The sequence below is a fragment of the Schistocerca cancellata genome, chromosome 7 (genome assembly GCF_023864275.1).
Source record: "Schistocerca cancellata isolate TAMUIC-IGC-003103 chromosome 7, iqSchCanc2.1, whole genome shotgun sequence".
NCBI classification, from domain to species: Eukaryota; Metazoa; Arthropoda; class Insecta; order Orthoptera; family Acrididae; genus Schistocerca; species Schistocerca cancellata.
The window spans coordinates 185,818,591-185,842,451 of record NC_064632.1 but is presented as its reverse complement, the minus strand read 5'-3'; the positions used below and the strand labels follow the sequence as shown (position 1 = coordinate 185,842,451).

The 23,861-nt window shown below is 44.2% G+C and overlaps 1 protein-coding gene across 1 annotated transcript in view; it reads left to right on the top strand.

The window, feature by feature from the left end:
• Window positions 1-23,861, top strand: part of LOC126091964 (pancreatic triacylglycerol lipase-like) — a 271,059-nt gene that overhangs the window by 71,440 nt on the left and 175,758 nt on the right. The window lies entirely within an intron of this gene.

Here is a 23,861-nt window from a genome sequence, read left to right as displayed (position 1 = left end):
AAACTTTATTGACACATTCCTGGGGTCAGATACATCACATGATCACACTGACAGAACCACAGGCACATAGACACAGGCAACAGAGCATGCACAATGTCGGCACTAGTACAGTGTATATCCACCTTTCGCAGCAATGCAGGCTGCTATTCTCCCATGGAGACGATCGTAGAGATGCTGGATGTAGTCCTGTGGAACGGCTTGCCATGCCATTTCCACCTGGCGCCTCAGTTGGACCAGCGTTCGTGCTGGACGTGCAGACCGCGTGAGACGACGCTTCATCCAGTCCCAAACATGCTCAATGGGGGACAGATCCGGAAATCTTGCTGGCCAGGGTAGTAGACTTACACCTTCTAGAGCACGTTGGGTGGCACGGGATACATGCGGACGTGCATTGTCCTGTTGGAACAGCAAGTTCCGTTGCCGGTCTAGGAATGGTAGAACGATGGGTTCGATGACGGTTTGGATGTACCGTGCACTATTCAGTGTCCCCTCGACGATCACCAGTGGTGTACGGCTAGTGTAGTAGATCGCTCCCCACACCATGATGCCGGGTGTTGGCCCTGTGTGCCTCAGTCGTATGCAGTCCTGATTGTGGCGCTCACCTGCACGGCGCCAAACACGCATACGACCATCATTGGCACCAAGGCAGAAGCGACTCTCATCGCCGAAGACGACACGTCTCCATTCGTCCCTCCATTCACGCCTGTCGCGACACCACTGGAGGCGGGCTGCACGATGTTGGGGCGTGAGCGGAAGGCGGCCTAACGGTGTGCGGGACCGTAGCCCAGCTTCATGGAGACGGTTGCGAATGGTCCTCGCCGATACCCCAGGAGCAACAGTGTCCCTAATTTGCTGGGAAGTGGCGGTGCGGTCCCCTACGGCACTGCGTAGGATCCTACGGTCTTGGCGTGCATCCGTGCGTCGCTGCGGTCCGGTCCCAGGTCGACGAGCACGTGCACCTTCCGCCGACCACTGGCGACAACATCGATGTACTGTGGAGACCTCACGCCCCACGTGTTGAGCAATTCGGCGGTACGTCCACCCGGCCTCCCGCATGCCCACTATACGCCCTCGCTCAAAGTCCGTCAACTGCACATACGGTTCACGTCCACGCTGTCGCGGCATGCTACCAGTGTTAAAGACTGCGATGGAGCTCCGTATGCCACGGCAAACTGGCTGACACTGACGGCGGCGGTGCACAAGAGCTGCGCAGCTAGCGCCATTCGACGGCCAACACCGCGGTTCCTGGTGTGTCCGCTGTGCCGTGCATGTGATCATTGCTTGTACAGCCCTCTCGCAGTGTCCGGAGCAAGTACGGTGGGTCTGACACACCGGTGTCAATGTGTTCTTTTTTCCATTTCCAGGAGTGTGTGGTCCTGGACATGGATCGGGAAACGCTTTATTTCCATGTTAGAGATCAGTTTCTACAACAGTTTAATCACGTGAAACACACGAGGAAAGAACAAAACAGCACAGTGTGAAACACTTTCCTAAATGAGACGTTAAAAACGCCCTCCTTTAGCGAGGATACACCCATAAACCCGCCGTTGCATTGAATCCCTGATATGTTGGTGCCTCCATGGAGAACTGCGTGTTGTTTCACAGCATTCGACAATTTGAGCATGAACACTCTGTATATCTTTTACCAGGGTTCTGTATGTATGAGGTTTGAATTCCCTCACAAATAAGACTAGTGGGGTTAGGTCCGGATAGGGTGGAGGCCAAGGAATTGATCCACCACCAACCATCCGTCTGTCACAGAACATGTTACTTAGGAAACTATGAAATTAAGACTCAAATAAGGAGCAGCTCCATGGTGAACGAACTGCTTGTTTTGTCGAGCTCATACAGGCACAAGTTCTATCAGAAGACGTAGAATATTCTTTAAGAAAGCATAGCAAGTTTATCCTTTGTGCCTGGGTGCAAGAACATTAGGCTCTAACAAATAGTCATCAACAATGTTCGGCCGAGAAGCTGACAGAAAATCCTTGTTGATGACATTATTGCACACTTTCTTGAGGATTCTCGACAGCCCCTACATGTACACAAACACTCTGCAAGCCACCTTGCGCTGTATGGCCGACAGTACTTTGTGTACCACTGTCGCTCAATCGCTACTGTTTATAAAGCTATTCATAATGTTACAGTTGCAGCAGGGATTATGGTTATAAAGAATAAAGTGAAGTTGGATGGCATTGGCTGTTTCACCGCTTTGGATGGACCTCGTGTTTTTGCAGGAGACGTATTGAATTTTAATATTAATAAATCTGATACCTTTTCACATGGTAGCGGCTGGTTGACTTCTACCATTATTCGGCGTGGAAGTGTTACTGAAACAGAGGACCAACGTGAGGGACATAGGCCTATATTTTTGTGTGTCTGTTCGGCGACCCTTCTTGAAAACACGAATAACTTGTGCTTTTTCCAATCATTAGGAACGCTTCGCCAGTCAAGAGATCTACGGTACAGTGCCGTTGGCAGAGGGGCAAGCTCTTTCGCATGCTCTGTGTAGAATCGAATTGGTGTCTCGTCAGCTCCAGAGACCTTTCTTCCGTTGCGCGATTTCAGTTGCTTTTCTATCCTTTGGTCGCTTATTTCGATTCTCTCTTTTTGCGTTAGTGCGACGATTTCAAGGAGGAGCTAAAGTGTGATCTTCCTCTGTGAAATAGTTTTGGAAAAAGGCTTTTACTATTTTGGCCTTTTTGTGTTATTCTTTGTCTCAGTGCCGTTATGCTCACGGAGTGTTTGGACAGATGGCTTCGATTGATTCACTGATTTAACATAAGACCAGAACTTCTTAGTATGTCTCTGTCAAGTCGGTAGACGGAAGGCTCCATGCACAACCGTCCTGTTTTTGGCTTAGTTTGATTACCGTAGTCGAAACACGGTGACACGGTGGATGTTTTCCATCCCTCACAATTTTGCTCGTGACATACTTGTCTGAAGCTTTTTGTATGACGCTCGTGAACTTCGTCCTTTGTTGCTTAACGCTGTTAGTGCTGGAGATGAAATTTTCGATACGATCTGTCACGTAATCTGAAATCTGTCTCTTATTGCTCTTGCTAAACAAAAAGACCTTCCTGACTTTATTTATATCCGTATTTACAACCGTATTCAGTGATAATTCAGAATTAACAACTGGTTTCATCCAGGTTTCTGCCTTTTGTGATACGTGTGCATTATTCATCTACTAGCTAATTTATACAGGGTGAGGCAAATAAAAGTGGTCCGAAAGAGTGAATACGACTGGACGTGAATGTGTGCATACAACCACATCCCGTGACGCGCACACAAGGTGCGCGCTCGCCATTTGGCCCACACCCGTTCAGAGCATAGTTGGGGCTGTGTCAGTGTGAGTGGAACAGTGCAAAGGAGACTATGTACTCACACTAGAGCAGCAGGTGTTCTTTATAAAAAGTTACGTGACAACAAAGCCGTGGAAACTGTGAGGTTATTTGCTGAGAAGTTCAGTGATGTGAAAGTGCCAGCAAAGAGTGCCATGCAACGCTTAGTCCGAAAACCTCGTCAGACTGGATCTTTTTTGAACAGGTCAAAAAACGTTCTAAAACATGCCCGCCCACCAGAAAATCTGGCTGCAGTTCGCTACAAAATGTTTCAGAGTTCTACCAAATCAACCTGACGCCTGTCGCAAGACACCGACGTATCATGTCGATCATGCAGACGAACATTAAACCTGGATCTGCACACGCGTCCCTGCCGCGTGTCTCTCGTTCATACGTTAAAACCGGCAGATGCTCGTCAGCGTCTCCAGCACAGTGAATAGCTTGGACATGTCCTTTATGTCTGATGAAGCGTAGTTTTACCTGAGTGGTTGTGTCAACTCACAGAATCACTTGTTCTCGGCAGGGGAGAATCCGCATAACTTCCACAAAACACCATTTCATGATCAGATGGTTGGGGTTTGGTGTGCAGTGTCTGCACGTCGCATTATTGGCCCCATCTTCTTTCATCAGACGCTGACTTCGGCGCGTTACATTGACAGCATTTTGAAACCATCTGTAGCAACATTAAGGGGGAAAAGACCCAGTTACTTCCAACACGATGGAGCAACTGTCCATACAGCCTGGCGAACCTTGGAGCACATTTTCACACTCTTCACGCCTGACAGAGTTGTTAGCAGAGGTCAGTCTGGTCACGGCGCTAGCTGACCACCCAGTTCACCTGATCTGTCAGCGTACGATTACTTTGTGTGGAGAGCCCTCAAGTTTAAGGTGTAGCGTAAAAACCCTCATAGCCTTCAAGAACTGCAGTAGAAAATTTCGGATGAGATTGCAGCAATTGCAGTAGTCCAGCTTCGATCCGCCTTCAGCAGTTTGCTGAGCAAGGTAATTTGGAAATTTGTGGTAAGGTCTTATGGGACCAGACTGCTGAGTTCATCGGTCCCTAAGCTTGCACACTACTTCATCTACGCTAACTTACGCTGAGGACAACACACACACCCATTCCCGAGGGAGGACTCGAACCTCTCGAACCTCCGACGGGAAGAGCCGCGTGATTGCTGACCAAGGCCCAAAAGTGCCTAAAGATGAATGATGGTCACTTTCAACACCTACGATAGCCATGTACTGTGTTTTCTTTCCTACGCTGTGTTTCTTTGTATCCTAGAACTTTGTTCTGCAGACCACTTTTGTTTGACACACTCTGTATACAGGGTGGTCCATTGCTCGTGACCGGGCCAAATATCTCACGAAATAAGCGTCAAACGAAAAAACTACAAAGAACGAAACTTGTCTAGCTTGAAGGGGGAAACCAGATGGTGCTATGGTTGGCCCGCAAGATGGCGCTGCCATAGGTCAAACGGATATCAACTGCGTTATTTTTAAATAGGAACCCCCATTTTTTATTACATATTCGTGGAGTGCATATTATACCAATAGTGCATATTATATCGGTTTACGTTACCGCTGTTGGTGAATGACGCTTCGTCGCTAAATAGAACGCGTGCAAAAAAATCTGTCATCGTCCCGTAATTTCTCTTGTGCCCAGTGGCAGAACTGTACAAGACATTCAAAGTCGTCGCCATGCAATTCCTGGTGCATAGAAATATGGTGCGGGTGCAACCGATGTTGATGTAGCATTCTCAACACCGACGCTTTTGAAATTCCCGATTCTCGCGCAATTTGTCTGATACTGGTGTGCCGATTAGCCGCGACAGCAGCTAAAACACCTACTTGGGCATCATCATTTGTTGCAGGTCGTGGTTGACGTTTCACATGTGGCTGAACACTTCCTGTTTCTTAAATAAGGTAACTATCCGGCGAACGGTCCGGGCACTTGTATTATGTCGTCCAGGATACCGAATAGCATACATAGCACAGGCCCGTTGGGCATTTTGATCACAACAGCCATACATAAACACGATATCGACCTTTTCCGCAATTGGTAAACGGTCCATTTTAACACGAGTAATGTATCACGAAGCAAATACCGTACGCACTGGCGGAACGTTACGTGATACCACGTACTTATACGTTTGCGACTATTACAGCGCCATCTATCACAAAGCTAAAAAAAGTACTTCAACTAAAACATTCATATTTCTTTACGTACTACACGAATGTGTAATAAAAATGGGGGTTCCTATTTAAAAAAAACGCAGTTGATATCCATTTGGCCTATGGCAGCGCCATCTAGCGGGCCAACCATAGCGCCATCTGGTTTCCCCCTTCAAGCTAGAAGAGTTTCGTTCTTTGTAGTTTCTTCGTCTGATGCTTATTTCGTGAGATATTTGGCCCAGTCACTACCAATGGATCACCCTTTATACTGTGGAATGTAATGGCCCTATAACTCTGTACCAGGCAATAATCTGAACCTCCGCCGCAGCTGTAAGTAATGACGGTGACAGTGATGTGTACGCAGCAGTCAGTGGTATGGAATCTGTGCAGTGAGGTGGGTCAACGTGGAGATGTGGCACAATGCCAGAAATGAAGCACCCTGCTTGGACGCACCAACGACGCACTGTGAATGAAGATTCTCGACCTATTGATGTCTCAATTCTGTCTGTGCAAAGAATGATGTACCACTCACAGCCACGTAACATGCCGAAAAAAAGTTGTCACAAAGAGCCTTGTCACTATCAACCGGATCCAAACCCGATATGGATTGCCGTTGGCAGTGAATGCTAGTCCATCTGAATCAATGTCAGGCGCGAACATTGAAAATGGAACTGCATGCAGTGGACTTTATGAGACGGGTACATCTTAAAAAATATTTGAAATGATTTATGGCAATACTGGCTGGAAGACCATGTCCGATATTACTCGTTCACCTGGTGCAAATGTTTCTACGCCCTTCAGCGACTTGCAAGTCGATGAAAATGAGATGAAATGCTTAAGACAATACAAATCTCGTAAAAGGCTACTGCTCACAGCGGCACGTGAAGGTGCACGTATGCAGTGGGTCAAACAGTACAGAAAGTGAACAGTTTAGATTACATTAGATTAGACTAGATTATACTACATATAGACTACATTAGATGTACTTTTTGTTCTATAGATACAGAGTGAGGAAATCATAAAGGTTGTGAGGTTTGTCGTTAAACAAGAACCCCAATACACATATACAAAGGATAAGAGATATATTAATATACCTTCCACAAACCTCAAGCGAACTAGTCCTAAAGGATATGGCATAAGTCAAAAAATCTAAAACATGTTTTCGTTAAAAAAGGAGTAAAAAACTAGAAATTTCGAGTATGCTGGGATTATAAATGGTTCAAATGGCTCTGAGCACTATGGGACTTAACAGCTGAGGTCATCAGTCCCCTAGAACTTTGAACTACTTAAACCTGACTAACCTAAGGTCATCACACACATCCATGCCCGAGGCAGGATTCGAACCTGCGAACGTAGCGGTCGCGTGGTTCCAGACTGAAGCTCCTAGAACCTCTCGGCCACTCCGGCCGGTGGATTATAAATATTAGGCTATTAAACAGATACATTATCAGACAGAAAATCATTTTACAAGCCTCATTTACATTGATTACATTACTGAGCTGAAGATATGCTGAAATCAGGTTGAACTAATACTCGCATTACTTGATACCAGCTGATAATAATGCGCTTCGCTGGTGTTTTTGTTTCCTGCCAGTAGGTTTATGAATATAATAATGACAAAAAACTGCGGTGGAAGACTTTTTCGTTATTTTTTAAAATTATTATTCGGACAAATATCTTATATGTAAGAGAACACTGCTAGACATGCTACTTTCTTCAGCAGTTTCGTTGTTCCGCGCCATCTATTGTTTTTTCGACACTATACAGGGTCGCGAAAAGCTGTTTTTACGTTTGGGCATTTTTCCAATATATTTTCACCATCGTTTTTGTTAAACACAGATATTAATTATTCATCTTTAAATGCTGAATTGGAACTGAATCACAGTTTTCGCGAGTAGTTTTTCCTTCATTATTTTTTTTCCTGTGATTATTATAAATAATACTAATACGCGCTAGGCCGAGATTACACTTCGCAATTTGAGTAGGCAGCACCGAGTCAGCATTACAATTTTCGTCACCTACAACCACCAACTTTTACCCAGCGCGGCCAAAACACCACAGTGCTCAATGGGAGAGACTGAGGCTACTCCCATGCATAAACATCGTTGGTCTGTAGTGAATAATTCTAGCTACCAACGAAATTTACGGCCACGCGTCCCTTGATTATTAGTAACATATAAACATCTGTTGGCTCTACTTAGAAATTCATGAGTGGAGTTGGAGGACTTGGTCACCAATAAATTATTTAGGTTCCGATTAAATGAATTTTTGTGGTTGCTGGCAAGTTACAGGAAATGTATGTTCTTGAGTAATGGACAACTTTCTGGATCAATGTAAGTGATTTGAAACCTCTGTGAAGACCATTCTTATTTGTAATATTCATTTTACGAACTGAGCTACTGGTTTAAAAAAGTGAATATTATTTATGGCTAATTTCATTCAGGTATAAATACACTTCAGAACAGAGGTTAGTACTAAGCGCTTTTGGACTCGGAAAATTATAGCTTGGAACGAACATATACTCAGTTAGAATATAATAAATTTTAGCGAGACTGATAAGTTACGTCCACAGATCAGTAAGATTTTAGAAAGAGTCGCTCATTCGAAACTCAGATTACCTTTTTCTCACATGATATGCTGCGAACTATGGATGAAGGGAAACAGGCAGATGCCATATTTTGTAGATGTTAGAAACGGTGCCCAGTTGCAGGTTGTTAAAGAAGGTACGAGCATGTGGAATAGGTTCACAGATATGTGACTGGCTGGAAGACTTCTTAAGTTATATAACCCAGTATGTTGTCCTCGGCTGCGAGTGTTCATCAGAGACAAGGGTATCGTCAGGAGTGCCCAAGGGAAGTGTGTTAGGACCGCTCTTGTTCTTTATATACGTAAAAGCAATCTGCGGTTGTTTGCTCATGATAATGTGGTGTACGTTGAGGTGTCGAAGTCGAGTGACTGTAGGAAGATACAAGACGACTTAGAATAAATTGCTAGGTGCTGTGATGAATGATGGCTAGCTCTCAATATAGAAAAATGTAATTTAAAGCGGATGTGTAGGAAAAACAAATGTTAGTAGTGTCTCGGTTCACAAAGTCACGACGTTTAAATATCTGGGAGAAACGTTGCAAAGCGATATGGAATGAAACGAGCATGTGAGGGTTGTGGTAGGAAAGTCGAATGATCGACTTTGGTCTATTGGGAGAATTCTAGAAAAGTGTGGTTCATCTGTAAAGGAGACCGCATGTAGGACGCTTGTGCGACCTATTCTTGACTACTGCTCGAGTGTTTGGGATCCGTACCAGGTCGGATTGAAGGAAAACATCGAAGCAATTCAGAAGCGGGCCGCTAGATTCGTTACCGGTAGGTTCAAACAACATGTGTTACTACATTGCGCGTAAAGACCAAAAAGATAAGAGAAATAAGGACTCAAACGGAGGCGTATAGACAGTCTCCCTCACTCTGCGAGTGGAACTGGGGAGCAAATAACTGGTAGTGGTGCAGAGTACCTCCACCACTCGCCATAAGATGTATTGCGGAGTATCGATGTAGTTGTAGATGTAGATGAGTTACTTACGAATTTGATCCTGTATGACATTATGGAATATTATTATTCGAAATATTACACTACTGGCCATTAAAATTGCTACACCACGAAGATGACGTGCTACAGACGCGAAATTTAACCGACAGGAAGAAGATGCTGTGATATGCAAATGATTAGCTTTTCGGAGCATTCGCACAAAGTTGGCACCGGTGGCGACACCTACAACGTGCTGACACGAGGAAAGTTTCCAACTGATTTCTCATACACAAACAGCAGTTGACCGGCGTTGCCTGGAGAAACGTTGTTGTGATACCTCGTGTAAGGAGGAGAAATGCGTACCATCACGTTTCCGACTTTGATAAAGGTCGGATTGTAGCCTATAGCTATTGCGGTTTATCGTATCGCGACATTGCTGCTCGCGTTGGTCGAGATCCAATGACTGTTAGCAGAATATAGAATCGGTGGGTTCAGGAGAGTAATACGGAACGCCGTGCTGGATCCCAACGGCCTCGTATCACTAGCTGTCGAGATGACAGGCATCTTATCCGCATGACTGTAACGGATCGTCGGATCGTGCATCCACGTCTCGATCCCCGAGTCAACAGATGGATACGTTTGCAAAACAACAATCATCTGCAAAACAACAATCATCTGTACGAACAGGTCGACGACGTTTGCAGCAGCGTGGACTATCAGCTCGGAGACCATGGCTGCGGTTACCCTTGACGCTGCATCACAGAGAGGAGCGCCTGCGATGGTGTACTCAACGACGAACCTGGGTGCACGAATGTCAAAACGTAATTTTTTTCGGATGAATCCAGGTTCTGTTTACAGCCTCATGATGGTCGCATCCGTGTATGGCGACATCGCGGTGAACGCACATTGGAAGCGTGTATTCGTCATCGCCATACTGGCGTATCACCCGGCGTGATAGTATGGGGTGCCATTGGTTACACGTCTCGGTCACCTCTTGTTCGCATTGACGGCACTTTGAACAGTGGACGTTACATTTCACATTTGTTACGACCCGTGGCTCTGCCCTTCTTTTGATCCCTGCGAAACCCTACATTTCAGCAGGATAATGCACGATCCCATGTTGCAGGTCCTGTACGGGCTTTCTGGATACAGAAAATGTTCGACTGCTGCCCTGGCCACCACATTCTGCAGATCTCTCAGCAATTGAAAATGTCTGGTCAATGGTGGCCGAGCAACTGGCTCGTCACAATACGCCAGTCACCACTGTTGATGAACTGTGGTATCTTGTTGAAGCTGCATGGGCAGCTATACCTGTACAAGCCATCCAAGGTCTGTTTGACTCAATGCCCAGGTGTATCAAGGCTGTTATTACGGACAGAGGTGGTTGTTCTGGGTACTGATTTCTCAGGATCTATGCACCTAAATTACGTGAAAATGTAATCACATCAGTTCTAGTATAATATATTTGTCCAATGAATACCCGTTTGTCATCTGCATTTGTTCTTGGTGTAGCAATTTTAATGCCCAGTAGTGTACATACATCCATCCGTAGAAGATTGGTGTCTGCACCTCCCGGACATTCATTTTCTGTCGTCCTCCTGATGCATATGGTGAGCAGCATCCAATATTTTTCCTGTCGTAATTGACACTTTTAAATGAGCCTTTCTAAAGACCGAGCTTGCCACCTCGCACTCAAGGGGTTCCATATCAGTGTATTGAACATAGTGTAACGTATCGCAGATGCGTGATTGATTGCCTTTGTTAGCCACATCTCCTGCGAGCATATCATACACTGTGTAAAAAATGACAACAGCCGTTTTCGTGGGTCACAAACATCAGCTGGTTCTCTAAATGACCGTGCCTTAAGCACATGCAAAATGTCATAGATTATTTGGAACAGCGGGTGAAACGTGACGTAAACCCCCCCTCAATTTGGTTGCCCTACGGGATGTAGTCCCCGATGTGTTGCTATCCTTGGATACAGCATATCTGAAGAAACTGATAGGCTCTCTTCCTCTCTGATCTGAGGCCATTATCAACGTTAGAGACGGTGTTACGCGGTATTAGCGTCGTCTCTCGCACTTTTTGGTCCAGTGTACTTATAAACATGTACATAAAAAATTCACTTCTTTACGAATGAAAAACACAAAACTCTTGTGTACCGTTACACGAAATTTAGTATTCAACTAACCAGTTTTCGATTGTTAGGCCATGAAGTTAAAAATAAATATAAGGGGCACTCCAATATACACGAGACATGCATCTACATCTGCATCTAGATCATACTCCGCAAGCCACCTAATGGTGTGTGACGGAGGGTACTTTCGGTACCACTCTCTGATCCCTCCAACCCTTTTTCCATCGTGAATAGTGCGTGCGAAAATGATAGTCGGTAAGCCTCTATATTGACTCTAATTTCTCGAGTTTTCTCCTCTTGGTCAATACGTGAGATATATGTGGGGGGAAGTAATATGTTGTTTGACTCCACCTCAAAACTGCTGTCCCGAAATTTCAATAGCAAATTTCTACGCAATGCACAACGTCTCTCTTGTAACATTTGCCAGTGGAGTTTGTTTAGCATCTCCGTAACGCTCTCTCACCAGCTAAACGATCCCGTGAACACCGTTTTTCGTTGGATCTTCTCTATCTCCTCGATCAGCCCTACCTGATAGGGATCCCAGATAGATGAACAATACTCAAGAAACGGGCGAAGAAGATCCTTATAAGCCACTTCTTTCGTGGGTGAGTTACATTTCCTTACGATTCTTCCAATGAATCTGAGTCTTGTCTACTTTTCCCACTATCTGTTTTACATGGACATTCCACTTAAGGTCGCTCTGAGTAGTTACGCCTAGATATTTTACGGCAGACGCTATCTCTAGCTGTTTGTCATCAATAGTATAGCTGTTCAGTAGTGGATTTATTTTCCTATGTATGCGCAATATGTTACATTTATTTACGTTCAGGGTCAACTGGCAGAGCCTGCACCATTCATCATTTCTCTGCTGGTCGTTCTGCAAATTCTTACTATCTTCTGGCGTTGCTACTTTGGTATAAACAACTGCATCATCTGCGAATAGCCTTAAAGAGCATCCGACGCTTTCTACAAGAGAATAAGGGTATATTGTGAACAGCAACGGTACTATTACACTTCCCTTTGGTTCTCCGGATATTACCTTTACATCTGTCGATTTAGTTCCGTTAATAGCGGCGTGTTGAGTTCTCTCTGCAAGAAAGTCTTTAATCCAATCGCAGGTCTGCTCCGATACTCCGTAAGCTCGTATTTTTTTTCATTAAGTGGCAATGCGGGACGGTGTCAAATGTCCTATTGAATCAAGGAACACGGCATCAACCTGAGTGCCGTTGTCCACTGCGCTGTGGATCTCATGGAGGAACAGATGGCTCAAATGGCTCTGAGCACTATGGGACTTAACTTCTGAGGTCATCAGTCCCCCTAGAACTTAGAACTACTTAAACCCAGCTAACCTAAGGACATGACACACATCCATGCCCGAGGCAGGATTCGAACCTGCGACCGTAGCGGTCGTGCGGTTCCAGACTGCGCGCCTAGAACCGCTCGGCCACCCCGGTCGGCCATGGAGGAACAGACGGAGCTGAGTTTTGCAGGATCTCTGTTTGCGGAATCCATGTTGATTTTTATAGAGGAGCTGTTCATTTTCCATGAACGTCATAATTCTTGAGCATAAAACATGTTCCATAATTCTGCAACAGATTGACGTCAACGATATATGTCTATAATTGTGTGGATCTGCCTTTTTTAAAAACGGGAATGACATGCGTTTTTTTCCAGTCGTTAGGTACGTTTCGTTGCTCAAGCGATGTACGATAATTATTGCTATAAGGGGGGCAAGTTCTTTCGCTTAATCTTAATAGAATTTTATAGGTATCTCATCTGGTCCTGAAGCCTTTCCACTACCAAGCAATTGTAGCTGCTTTTCAATTCCGCGATCGGTTATCTCAATATCTGCCATTCCGACATTCGCACGACGATTGAAAGGAGGGACAGTGTTACGATCTTACGCGATGAAACAACTTTGGAAGACCGAATTTAGTATTTCGGCGTTCTCTCTGTTATCTTCTTTTTCTGTGCCGGTGTGGTCGCTGAGAGAATGAATAGATGATTTTGACACACTTTCTGATTTTACATACGACCAATTTATATTGAACGCTTCTCGCACTGCAATCCTTACGCCATTTTCGCTTCGTTCAACTTTTGTCTGTAAGCTAGTCTCTGTTACAGTTAAGTAATTGTTTTATTCATGCCAAATATGTGTTTCACGCGGTCAGCGCATCGTTAGCCTGAAACAATAACATGACAACCGGGGCTCATGCTTAACGCCCTCAGCGTTTTGGAACATATACTGCATTCGAACATTATGAAGTACCTCGAAGAAAACGATTTATTGACACATAGTCAGCACGGCTTCAGAAAATATCGTTCTTGTGAAACACAACTAACTCTTTATACTCATAAAGTAATAAGTGCTATCGACAGGGGATGTCAAATTGATTCCATATTTTTAGATTTACAGGAGGCTTTAGACACCGTTCCTCACAAGCGTCTTCTAACCAAACTGCATGCCTGCGGAGTATCGCCTCAGTTGTGTGACTGGATTCGTGATTTCCTGTCAGAAAGGTCACAGTTAGTAGTAATAGACGGAAAGTCATCGAGTAAAACAGAAGTAATATCCGGCGTTCCCCGAGGAAGTGTGATAGGCCCTCTATTGTTCCTGATCTATATTAACGACATAGGAGACAATCTCAGTAGCCGTCTTAGATTGTTTGCAGATGATGCTGTCATTTGGCGTCTTGTAAAGTCATCAGATGATCAAAACGACTTGCAAAATGATTTAGATAAGATATCTGTCTGGTACGAAAAGTGGCAATTGACCCTGAGTAAACAAAAGTGTGAAGTTATTCACATGACTACTAAAAGAAATCAGCTAAATTTCTATTACGCGATAAGTCACACAAATCTGAAGGCTGTAAATTCATCTAAATACTTAGGGATTACAATTACAAATAAGCTAAATTGGAACGATCACATAGATAATATTGTGGGTAGAGCAAACCAAAGACTGCGATTCATTGGCAGAACACTTAGAAGGTGCAACAGGTCTACTAAAGAGACTGCTTACACCACGCTTGTCCACCCTATTCTGGAGTATTGCTGTGCGGTGTGGGATCCGCATCAGGTGGGACTGACGGAGGACATCGAAAAAGTACAAAGAAGGGCAGCTCGTTTTGTATTATCGCGAAATAGGGGAGATAGTGTCGCAGACATGATACGTGAATTGGAGTGGCAATCATTAAAACAAAGGCGTTTATCGTTGCGACGGGATCTTCTCATGAAATTTCAATCACCTGTTTTCTCCTCCGATTGCGAAATCATTCTGTTGGAAGAAATGATCATCACGATAAAATAAGAGAAATTAGGGCTCGCACAGAAAAATTTAAGTGCTCGTTTTTCCCGCGTGCCGTTTGAGAGTGGAACGGCAGAGAGACAGCTTGAAGGTGGTTCATTGAACCCTCTGCCAGGCACTTTATTGTGAATAGCAGAGTAATCACGTAGATGTAGATGTAGAGATAAGATGGTCAACGCCTTTATGGAAACTTTATGGAAAAAATGTTTGCAGTTGTCTACGAAACCGTGATTTCACCCAGGCATGCACCTCTTCGTCCGAAGCAAATCTGCGGCTACTATTGTCTTTCTTCAGAGCTCCAAAAATATGGAAATCGCATAGGGAGAAATCGGTACTGTGCGGAGGATGTGTAAGGGCTTCCCAGCGAAACATAGCGTAGTCGTAACAACGTTCCCAACACGTGAGCATACATTATCCTGCAACAGAATGATACTGTTTCGACTACGTTGCTGAAGTTTCGTTCGGAAGTCCTTACACATTCTCCACACAGCACCGATCTCTCCCCACGCGACTTTAATGCTTTTGGTTGCCTGAAGAAAGGTATTTGTGCTCGTCGATTAGCTATGGACGAAGAGGTTGGCTCTGAGCACTATGCGACTTAACTTCTAAGGTCATCAGTCGCCTAGAACTTAGAACTAATTAAATCTAACTAACCTAAGAACATCACACACATCCATGCCCGAGGCAGGATTCGAACCTGCGACCGTAGCGGTCTATGGACGAAGAGGTGCACGTCTTGCTACAATCATGGGTCCGTAGGCAACCATTAACTTTCTTCCATGGAGGCACTGGCCGTCTTGTCTCACAGTGAGATAATGTATTAACAGTTCTGAAATAATAAACAATTTACTTCCTTTTTCCCATCTGTCTCTTTTTCATGAGACTGCCTCTTATAAGTGTGGTTGTGAATTTTGTGAGATTAAAGATGTGTGCTGAGATATTTTTGTATCTTGTTCCATTAAATTATTCTAATTTACGAAAGATTATAGTGTGTTTGTACATTTAGTTGCACTAATTGGCTGTTTCGTTCATTCGTGGTAGAATAAACTGTCAGGAAAATAACAAATATTGTAGAATATTACACAAGTGTCACGAGTTCTTCTTTAAAACTGTTCGAAATTGTCTACCATCAAACAATGCAATAGCCAGTTAAGGGAAATTCATTTTTCTCTTAATGCTCCGAAAGAAATCCGTTGGAATTCGATTACTCGATAAATAGTACAATTCTCAAGGCTGTCAATTCAACTAAGTACCTGGGTGTTAAAATCACGAACAACTTCAGTTGGAAAGACCACATAGATAATATTGTGGGGAAGGCGAGCCAAAGGTTGCGTTTCATTGGCAGGACACTTAGAAGATGCAACAAGCCCACTAAAGAGACAGCTTACACTACACTCGTTCGTCCTCTGTTAGAATATTGCTGCGCGGTGTGGGATCCTTACCAGGTGGGATTGACGGAGGACATCGAAAGGGTGCAAAAAGGGCAACTCGTTTTGTATTATCACGTAATAGGGGAGAGAGTGTGGCAGATATGATACGCAAGTTGGGATGGAAGTCATTAAAGCAAAGACGTTTTTCGTCGCGGCGAGATCTATTTACGAAATTTCAGTCAGCAACTTTTTCTTCCGAATGCAAAAATATTTTGTTGAGCCCAACCTACATAGGTAGGAATGATCATCAAAATAAAATAAGAGAAATCAGAGCTCGAACAGAAAGGTTTAGGTGTTCGTTTTTCCCGCGCGCTGTTCGAGAGTGGAATGGTAGAGAGATAGTATGATTGTGGTTCGATGAACCCTCTGCCAAGCACTTAAATGTGAATTGCAGAGTAGTCATGTAGATGTATATGTAGATATCACATAGAGATTCTGAATAAAAGAGTACTGCAGAGCAGTGCGTCGATCTGAAGATCCACTTGCTTATTAGGGTTTAGGTATTGCTTTGCAAATACGAGGGCTATCCACAAAGTACATTACGTTTCATCATCATCATCATCATCATCATTTAAGACTGATTATGCCTTTCAGCGTTCAGTCTGGAGTATAGCCCCCCTTATACAGTTCCTCCATGATCCCCTAACATTGCTGCCTCTTCTGATGTTAAACCTATTACTTCAAAATCGTTCGTAACTGAATCCAGGTACCTTCTCCTCGGTCTGCCCCGACTCCTCCTACCCTCTACTGCTGAATCCATGAGTCTCTTGGGTAACCTTGCTTCTCCCATGCGAGTAACATGACCCCACCATATAAGCCTGTTCGCCCTGACCGCTACATCTATAGTTCATTCCCAGTTTTTCTTTGATTTCCTCATTGTGGACACCCTCCTGCCATTGTTCCCATCTACTAGTACCTGCAATCATCCTAGCTACTTTCATATCCGTAACCTCAACCTTGTTGATAAGGTAACCTGAATCCACCCAGCTTTCGCTCCCATACAACAAAGTTGGTCGAAAGATTGAACGGTGCACAGATAACTTAGTCTTGGTACTGACTTCCTTCTTGCAGAAGAGAGTAGATCGTAGCTGAGCGCTCACTGCATTAGCTTTGCTACACCTCGCTTCCAGTTCTTTCACTATGTTGCCATCCTGTGAGAATATGCATCCTAAGTACTTGAAACCGTCCACCTGTTCTAACTTTGTTCCTCCTATTTGGCACTCAATCCGTTTATATTTCTTTCCCACTGACATTACTTTCGTTTTGGAGATGCTAATCTTCATACCATAGTCCTTACGTTTCTGATCTAGCTCTGAAATATTACTTTGCAAACTTTCAATCGAATCTGCCATCACAACTAAGTCATCCGCATATGCAAGACTGCTTATTTTGTGTTCACATATCTTAATTTCACCCAGCCAGTCTATTGTTTTCAACATATGATCCATAAATAATATGAACAACAATGGAGACAGGTTGCAGCCTTGTCTTACCCCTGAAACTACTCTGAACCATGAACTCAATTTACCGTCAACTCTAACTGCTGCGTGGCTATCCATGTAAAGACCTTTAATTGCTTGCAAAAGTTTGCCTCCTATTCCATAATCTTGTAGAACAGACAATAACTTCCTCCTAGTAACCCGGTCATATGCCTTTTCTAGATCTATAAAGCATAGATACAATTCCCTGTTCCACTCACAACACTTCTCCATTATTTGCCGTAAGCTAAAGATCTGATCCTGACAACCTCTAAGAGGCCTAAACCCACACTGATTTTCATCCAATTGGTCCTCAACTAATACTCGCACTTTCCTTTCAACAATACCTGCGAAGATTTTACCCACAACGCTGATTAAAAGAGATACCTCTGTAGTTGTTACAATCTTTTCTGTTTCCATGTTTAAAGATTGGTGTGATTACTGCTTTTGTCCAGTCTGATGGAACCTGTCCCGACTCCCAGGCCATTTCAATTATCCTGTGTAGCCATTTAAGACCTGACATTCCACTGTATTTGATGAGTTCCGACTTAATTTCATCCACCCCAGCCGCTTTATTGCACTGCAATCTATTGACCATTTTTTCCACTTCCTCAAATGTGATCCTATTTCCATCATCATTCCTATCCCATTCTACCTCGAAATCTGAAACATTACTGATCGCATTTTCACCTACATTGAGCAACTCTTCAAAATACTCCCTCCATCTGCCCAAGGCATCCTCAGGATTCACCAGCAGTTTTCCTGACCTGTCCAAAATACTTGTCATTTCCTTCTTACCTCCCTTTCGAAGACTGCTAATTACACTCCAGAATGGTTTTCCAGCAGCTTGACCCATAGTCTCCAACCTGTTTCCAAAGTCTTCCCACGATTTCTTCTTGGATGCTGCAATTATCTGTTTGGCTTTGTTTCTTTCTTCAACATAACTTTCTCTGTCTACCTGGGTTCTGGTATGTAGCCATTTTTGATACGCCTTCTTTTTCCTTTTACAGGCTGCCTTGACTGTATCATTCCACCAAGCTGTTTGCTTCATCATACTTTTACACACTACTGTTCCAAGACATTCTTTAGCCACTTCTAGTACTGTGTCCCTGTACCTTGTCCATTCCTTTTCCAATGACTGTAATTGACTACATTCAACTAACTGGTACCTTTCTGAGATCGCTGTTATGTACTTGTGCCTGATTTCCTTATCCTGAAGTTTCTCCACTCTTATCCTCCTACATATGGACCTGACCTCCTGCACTTTCGGCCTCACAATCCCAATTTCACTGCAGATTAAATAATGATCAGTGTCATCAAAGAATCCCCTGAATACACGTGTGTCCCTCACAGCCTTCCTGAATTCCTGATCTGTTATTATATAGTCAATGACAGATCTGGTTCCCCTGCCTTCCCAAGTATACCGGTGAATGTTCTTATGTTTAAAAAAGGAGTTTGTGACTACTAAGCCCATACTGGCACAGAAATCCAAGAGTTGTTTCCCGTTCCTGTTGGCCTCCATATCCTCTCCAAATTTACCCATAACCTTTTCATACCCTTCTGTTCGATTTCCAATCCTGGCGTTAAAATCACCCATGAGCAGAACACTGTCCTTGTCCTTTACTCTAACAACTACATCACTGAGTGCCTCATAAAAACTATCCATCTTATCTTGATCTATTCCTTCACAATGCGAATATACTGACACAATCCTAATTTTCTTGCTAGACACTGTCAAATCTATCCACATCAGTCGTTCGTTTACATACCTTATTGCAACTACGCTGGGTTCCATTTCTTTCCTGATGTAAAGCCCAACACCCCATTGTGCTATTCCTGCTTTGACTCCTGACAGGTAGACCTTGTATTCTCCCACTTCCTCTTCTTTCTCGCCCCTTGCCCGAATGTCACTAACAGCTAAAACGTCCAGCCCCATCTTACTTGCAGCCTCTGCCAGCTCTACCTTCTTCCCAGAGTAGCCCCCATTGATATTAATAGCTCCCCATCTCATTACCATTTGTTTGCCAAGTCGTATCTTAGGAGTCCCTGGTTTGTCAATTAGAGGTGGGACTCCGTCACCTCCAAAGGTCCGAGGCATTTTGCTCTGATTGTTGCCAGCATCATATTTAAAGTACCAGGGAAGCAGGTTGCTAGCCTTACTTGCCCCGAGTCTCATTGGGTTTTACCACTAACGGCTGAGGGACTAACCGGTGGATTTGATAGTCTTTGCCGTATGAGCACAAAGGTGACCACGACTCAGAATATGTCAGAGATGCCCAGCCTTATTCCAAAGTAACTGGTATCCCGACTGTCGGGGCCACTTACTTGGCCACTCATACGTTGCCCGTGGTTCATGAACTAGGACATGACTACAGGAACCCACACCATGAACCATTACGTTTTGAAATTAAAAATAAATAAAGTATTGGAAATTTTTTTTATTATATGCAGATGAAAGCCACACTTAAATACTACTTTTATACATAGTTGCCATTTAAATTAAGGCACTTGTCGTAGCGATGGACGAGCTTGGAAATTCCTTCGTCGTAAAATTTGGCCGCCTGCGCCTTCAACCACGTGGTTACCTCTTCTTGAAGCTGTGCGTCGTCATCAAAACGCTGCGTAGCCAACCACTTCCTCATTGCTGGGAATAAATGGAAGTCGCTCGGTGCCAGGTCGGGACTGTACGGCGGATGAGGAAACAACTCCCACTTAAAAGATTCGAGAACTTCACGAGTGGCATTTGCCGTGTGGGCCCGGGCGTTGTCGTGAATCAGTAAGATCTTTGAGCCCAACTTTCCCCTGCGCTTGTTTTGTATTGCTCTTCTGAGGTTGTGCAGAGTTTGGCAATACCTTTGAGAGTTTATTGTAGTGCCTCTTTCCAGGAAATTCACAAAAATCACACCTTTTCTGTCCCAAAAGACAGTCATTACGTGGTTGAAGGCGCAGGCGGCCGAATTTTACGACGAAGGAATTTCCAAGCTCGTCCATCGCTACGATAAGTGCCTTAATTTAAATGTTAAATGGCAACTATGCAGAAAAGTAGTATTTAAGTGTGGCTTTCATCTGTATATAATAAAAAAAATTTCCAATACTTTATTTACTTTTAATTCCAAAACGTAATGTACTTTGTGGATAGCCCTCGTATATCTCGCGTTCTTACAGGGCTTGGCATCTCTCCAAAGTTACAGCTGACCGTCTGTTCAGAACCTACCACAACGCCGCAGGACCCACAAAGACGTGGGAGAAAAACGAAGCGACGCAATATTTATCCGGCGCCTAACATCAGATCCGAAGCCTGCACAGACCAAGCCGTCACCGTGGTCTTCCGCCATTTAGCGCGGCGTAGGACAGGCTGTAACGGAGAATCAACCGTAACAGTGACTTTATTACCCATCGATCGCCTTGTGAGGAGGAAGAGAACAGTTAGAGCTTTTGTGTCCTGTTGTCGACCGGATCATAAGTGCCGGCTCACTAGCTAAACTGAAAGAGGACGGGACAAAGAATTTACAATGATTTCATAATCTCAGCTATGAGCTAAGCCACTTAAAAACCCTAACGAATTCTCCAACCATGGTGACTGCAAAGGAAATTAGACGACATTCTTTTCACGAGTTCGAGAATGTCTAATACCTCGATCGCTCTGTTGGCTGATGCTCCGGCAGAAATCAACGCGCCGCGTGCGAGGAGCGAATAGCGATACTCGCAGCAATGAGAAATTCAGCAAGAGTTTGAGCGACTCTGATATCGGTATTCCTGTCTTCATTTTATATTTTTGCACATACTCGCACAATCTCTTTTTGATCTTTTTACTGGAAATCCTTGATGGTTTTTGGATACAAGTAAACGTAAACACCACCCAGGGACCGAGAGAGGCCGCGCAGTGATTAGCACACCGGACTCGCATTCGGGAGGACGACGGTTCAAACCCGCGTCCAGCCGTCCTGATTTAGATTTTCCGTGATTTCCCTAAATCGCTTCAGGAAAATGCCGATGTTGTTCCTCTGAAAGGGACGACCGACTTCATTTCCCACCCTTTCCTAATGCGACCGATGACCTCGCTGTTTGGTCCCTTCCCCCCAATCAACCACCAGCCACCACTACTCAGGGGTTAGGCCTTATGCCTGTTCCCACTGGCCGACTGCTGTCTACAAGACAGTGACCACTGATCTATGACCGTGGGATCTGTAATCAGCATATCGTCCATACCTCCAGCCCCTATTATCAGCCCCGGGTTCCCGGGTTCGATTCCCGGCGGGGTCAGGTATTTTCTCTGCCTCGTGATGACTGGGTGTTGTGTGATGTCCTTAGGTTAGTTAGGTTTAAGTAGTTCTGAGTTCTAGGGAACTGATGACCATAGCTGTTAAGTCCCATAGTGCTCAGAGCCATTTTGAACCCTATTGACAGCAGATGAATCCTGATGAGTCTGCTGCTTCTTTACTCAAGCAGCTCGTCATTTGGCCTGAAAAGACTAAGTGGGCCTCATTCCAGATCTTCCTACCTCAGAATAAATCTGAGGAGGTACCGAGAATCGAACCCAGGTCCTTTCGACCCGAATGGCAGCGACACTAACACTTTGGCCAAGGTGGCATTTGGATATAGATAATTCTGCATATTGTTGGCGTATTGTAAAAAGGCACATAGTCACAAATGATAGATTTGAGGTAAATGAAATCAAAGTGTCATGGTACTTGAAAAATTTTGGAGGAGGAGGACGAAATTTGTGTTTAACGTCAACCGACAACGAGGTCATTAGAGACTGAACACAAGCTCAGATTAGGGAATATGAAGACAGTAACTGTTCTCGAAAGAACAGATACCATTGATGACCGTGCAGCTTCTCTAGAATAAATGATAATTAATTGAAACCCTCAACTGCCGACTGGTGTTGTTGATATACCTCGATGGGTTCAAAAATTGTTCAAATGGCTCTGAGCACTATAGGACTTAACATCTGAGGTCATCAGCCCTCTAGAGCTTAGAACTACTTAAACCTAACTAACCTAAGGACATCGCACACGTCCATGCCCGAGGCAGGATTCTAACCTGCGACCATAGAGGTCGCGCGGTTCCAGATTTAAGCACCTAGAACCGCTCGGCCACACCGGCCGACATACCTCGATGGGGACACCTGTCCCCATCGAGGTATATCAACGACACCTGTAGGCAGCTGAGGGTTTCAATTAATTATCATTTATTCTAGAGAAGCCACACGGTCATCAATGGTATCTGTTCTTTCGAGAACAGTTACTATCTTCATATACAGTTAAATGGCTAACGGGCCATTGACCATCGTCTGTGCGAATGCGCACAGGTCGCCCGAACTCTTACGAGAATCGTCACCTCAGTGTACGGGAGTAATGAGTGGATGGGCAAATATCTATTAGAAACATTACCTATGTAGATTGTGGACAGTTGGGAATGTGGGTCTCACAGGAAGCGTGCAAGGGATAAGTCCCTGCAGTCGCGCTATTCATCTGTGTCCTCGGTGGCTTAGATGGATAGAGCGTCTGCCATGTAAGCAGGAGATCCCCATCGAGGTATATCAACAACACCTGTCGGCAGCTGAAGGTTTCAATTAATCATCACTCAGATTAGAGAAGGAAGAGGAAGGAAATCGGCATGCTTTTTCAAAGGAACCATCCCAGCATTTGCCTGAAGCGATTTAGGGAAATCACAGAACAAATTGCACTTAGCTGCTTCATTAAATTTTGTTGTGAAGACAAATGTTACATCTAGGACTTGGTGGGTATTCGCTGTTGATAGCAACCAACAATTTAGGTTTTCAACATTACGTAACTAGTTTTTTAAAACTTTTGGACTAATTACTTTTAGCGCTAGCCCTATGTCTACAATTTCCTTTTCGCAATTGGGAATAAAGCAATTCCTCTTGTTCATAAAGTACTACTTCTTGCTGGATGTGTTACAGAGCTGATGAATAGCTGCAGTAGTGCCATGTAGACTACTTCACCGTATGTTTCTGTCTACAAGTGGCTCAGTAAATTCAGTGGTCATCCGGCGCACGTCCGGAACATCCAGTGGACGACATAGCAAGAAAGATGGCCAACAGAAGTTACCTTGTTGTGTCGAGGTCAGTGAGATGACGAAAGAGTTCAACACTGAAACTGGCTGGATATTTTAAAAAATTTTATCGCCATTTGAGAAAGCTGTTGACATCATGGGTTCGAAGCCTGCCTACTTTTGACCAAAAGAGACTCACATGTCTGTTTCCGGCAAATAGTGTGACTGCTGCCCAGTTGTGACTGAATATGTTCAGGCGCAGTTGGATTGTTGAGACGATTTGCAGTGGCTGACTTTTCCTCCTCCTACTTCTGTGTTTCTCGCCACCTGTAACAGGGTCTGCTTATAATGGTCATCGTCAACCAACAATCTGGTAATTACGTTAATTCTGCCATCGCAAACGTCAGTTATACCAAGGAAGGAAATTTGTGTATCTAGACAGCGACGATACC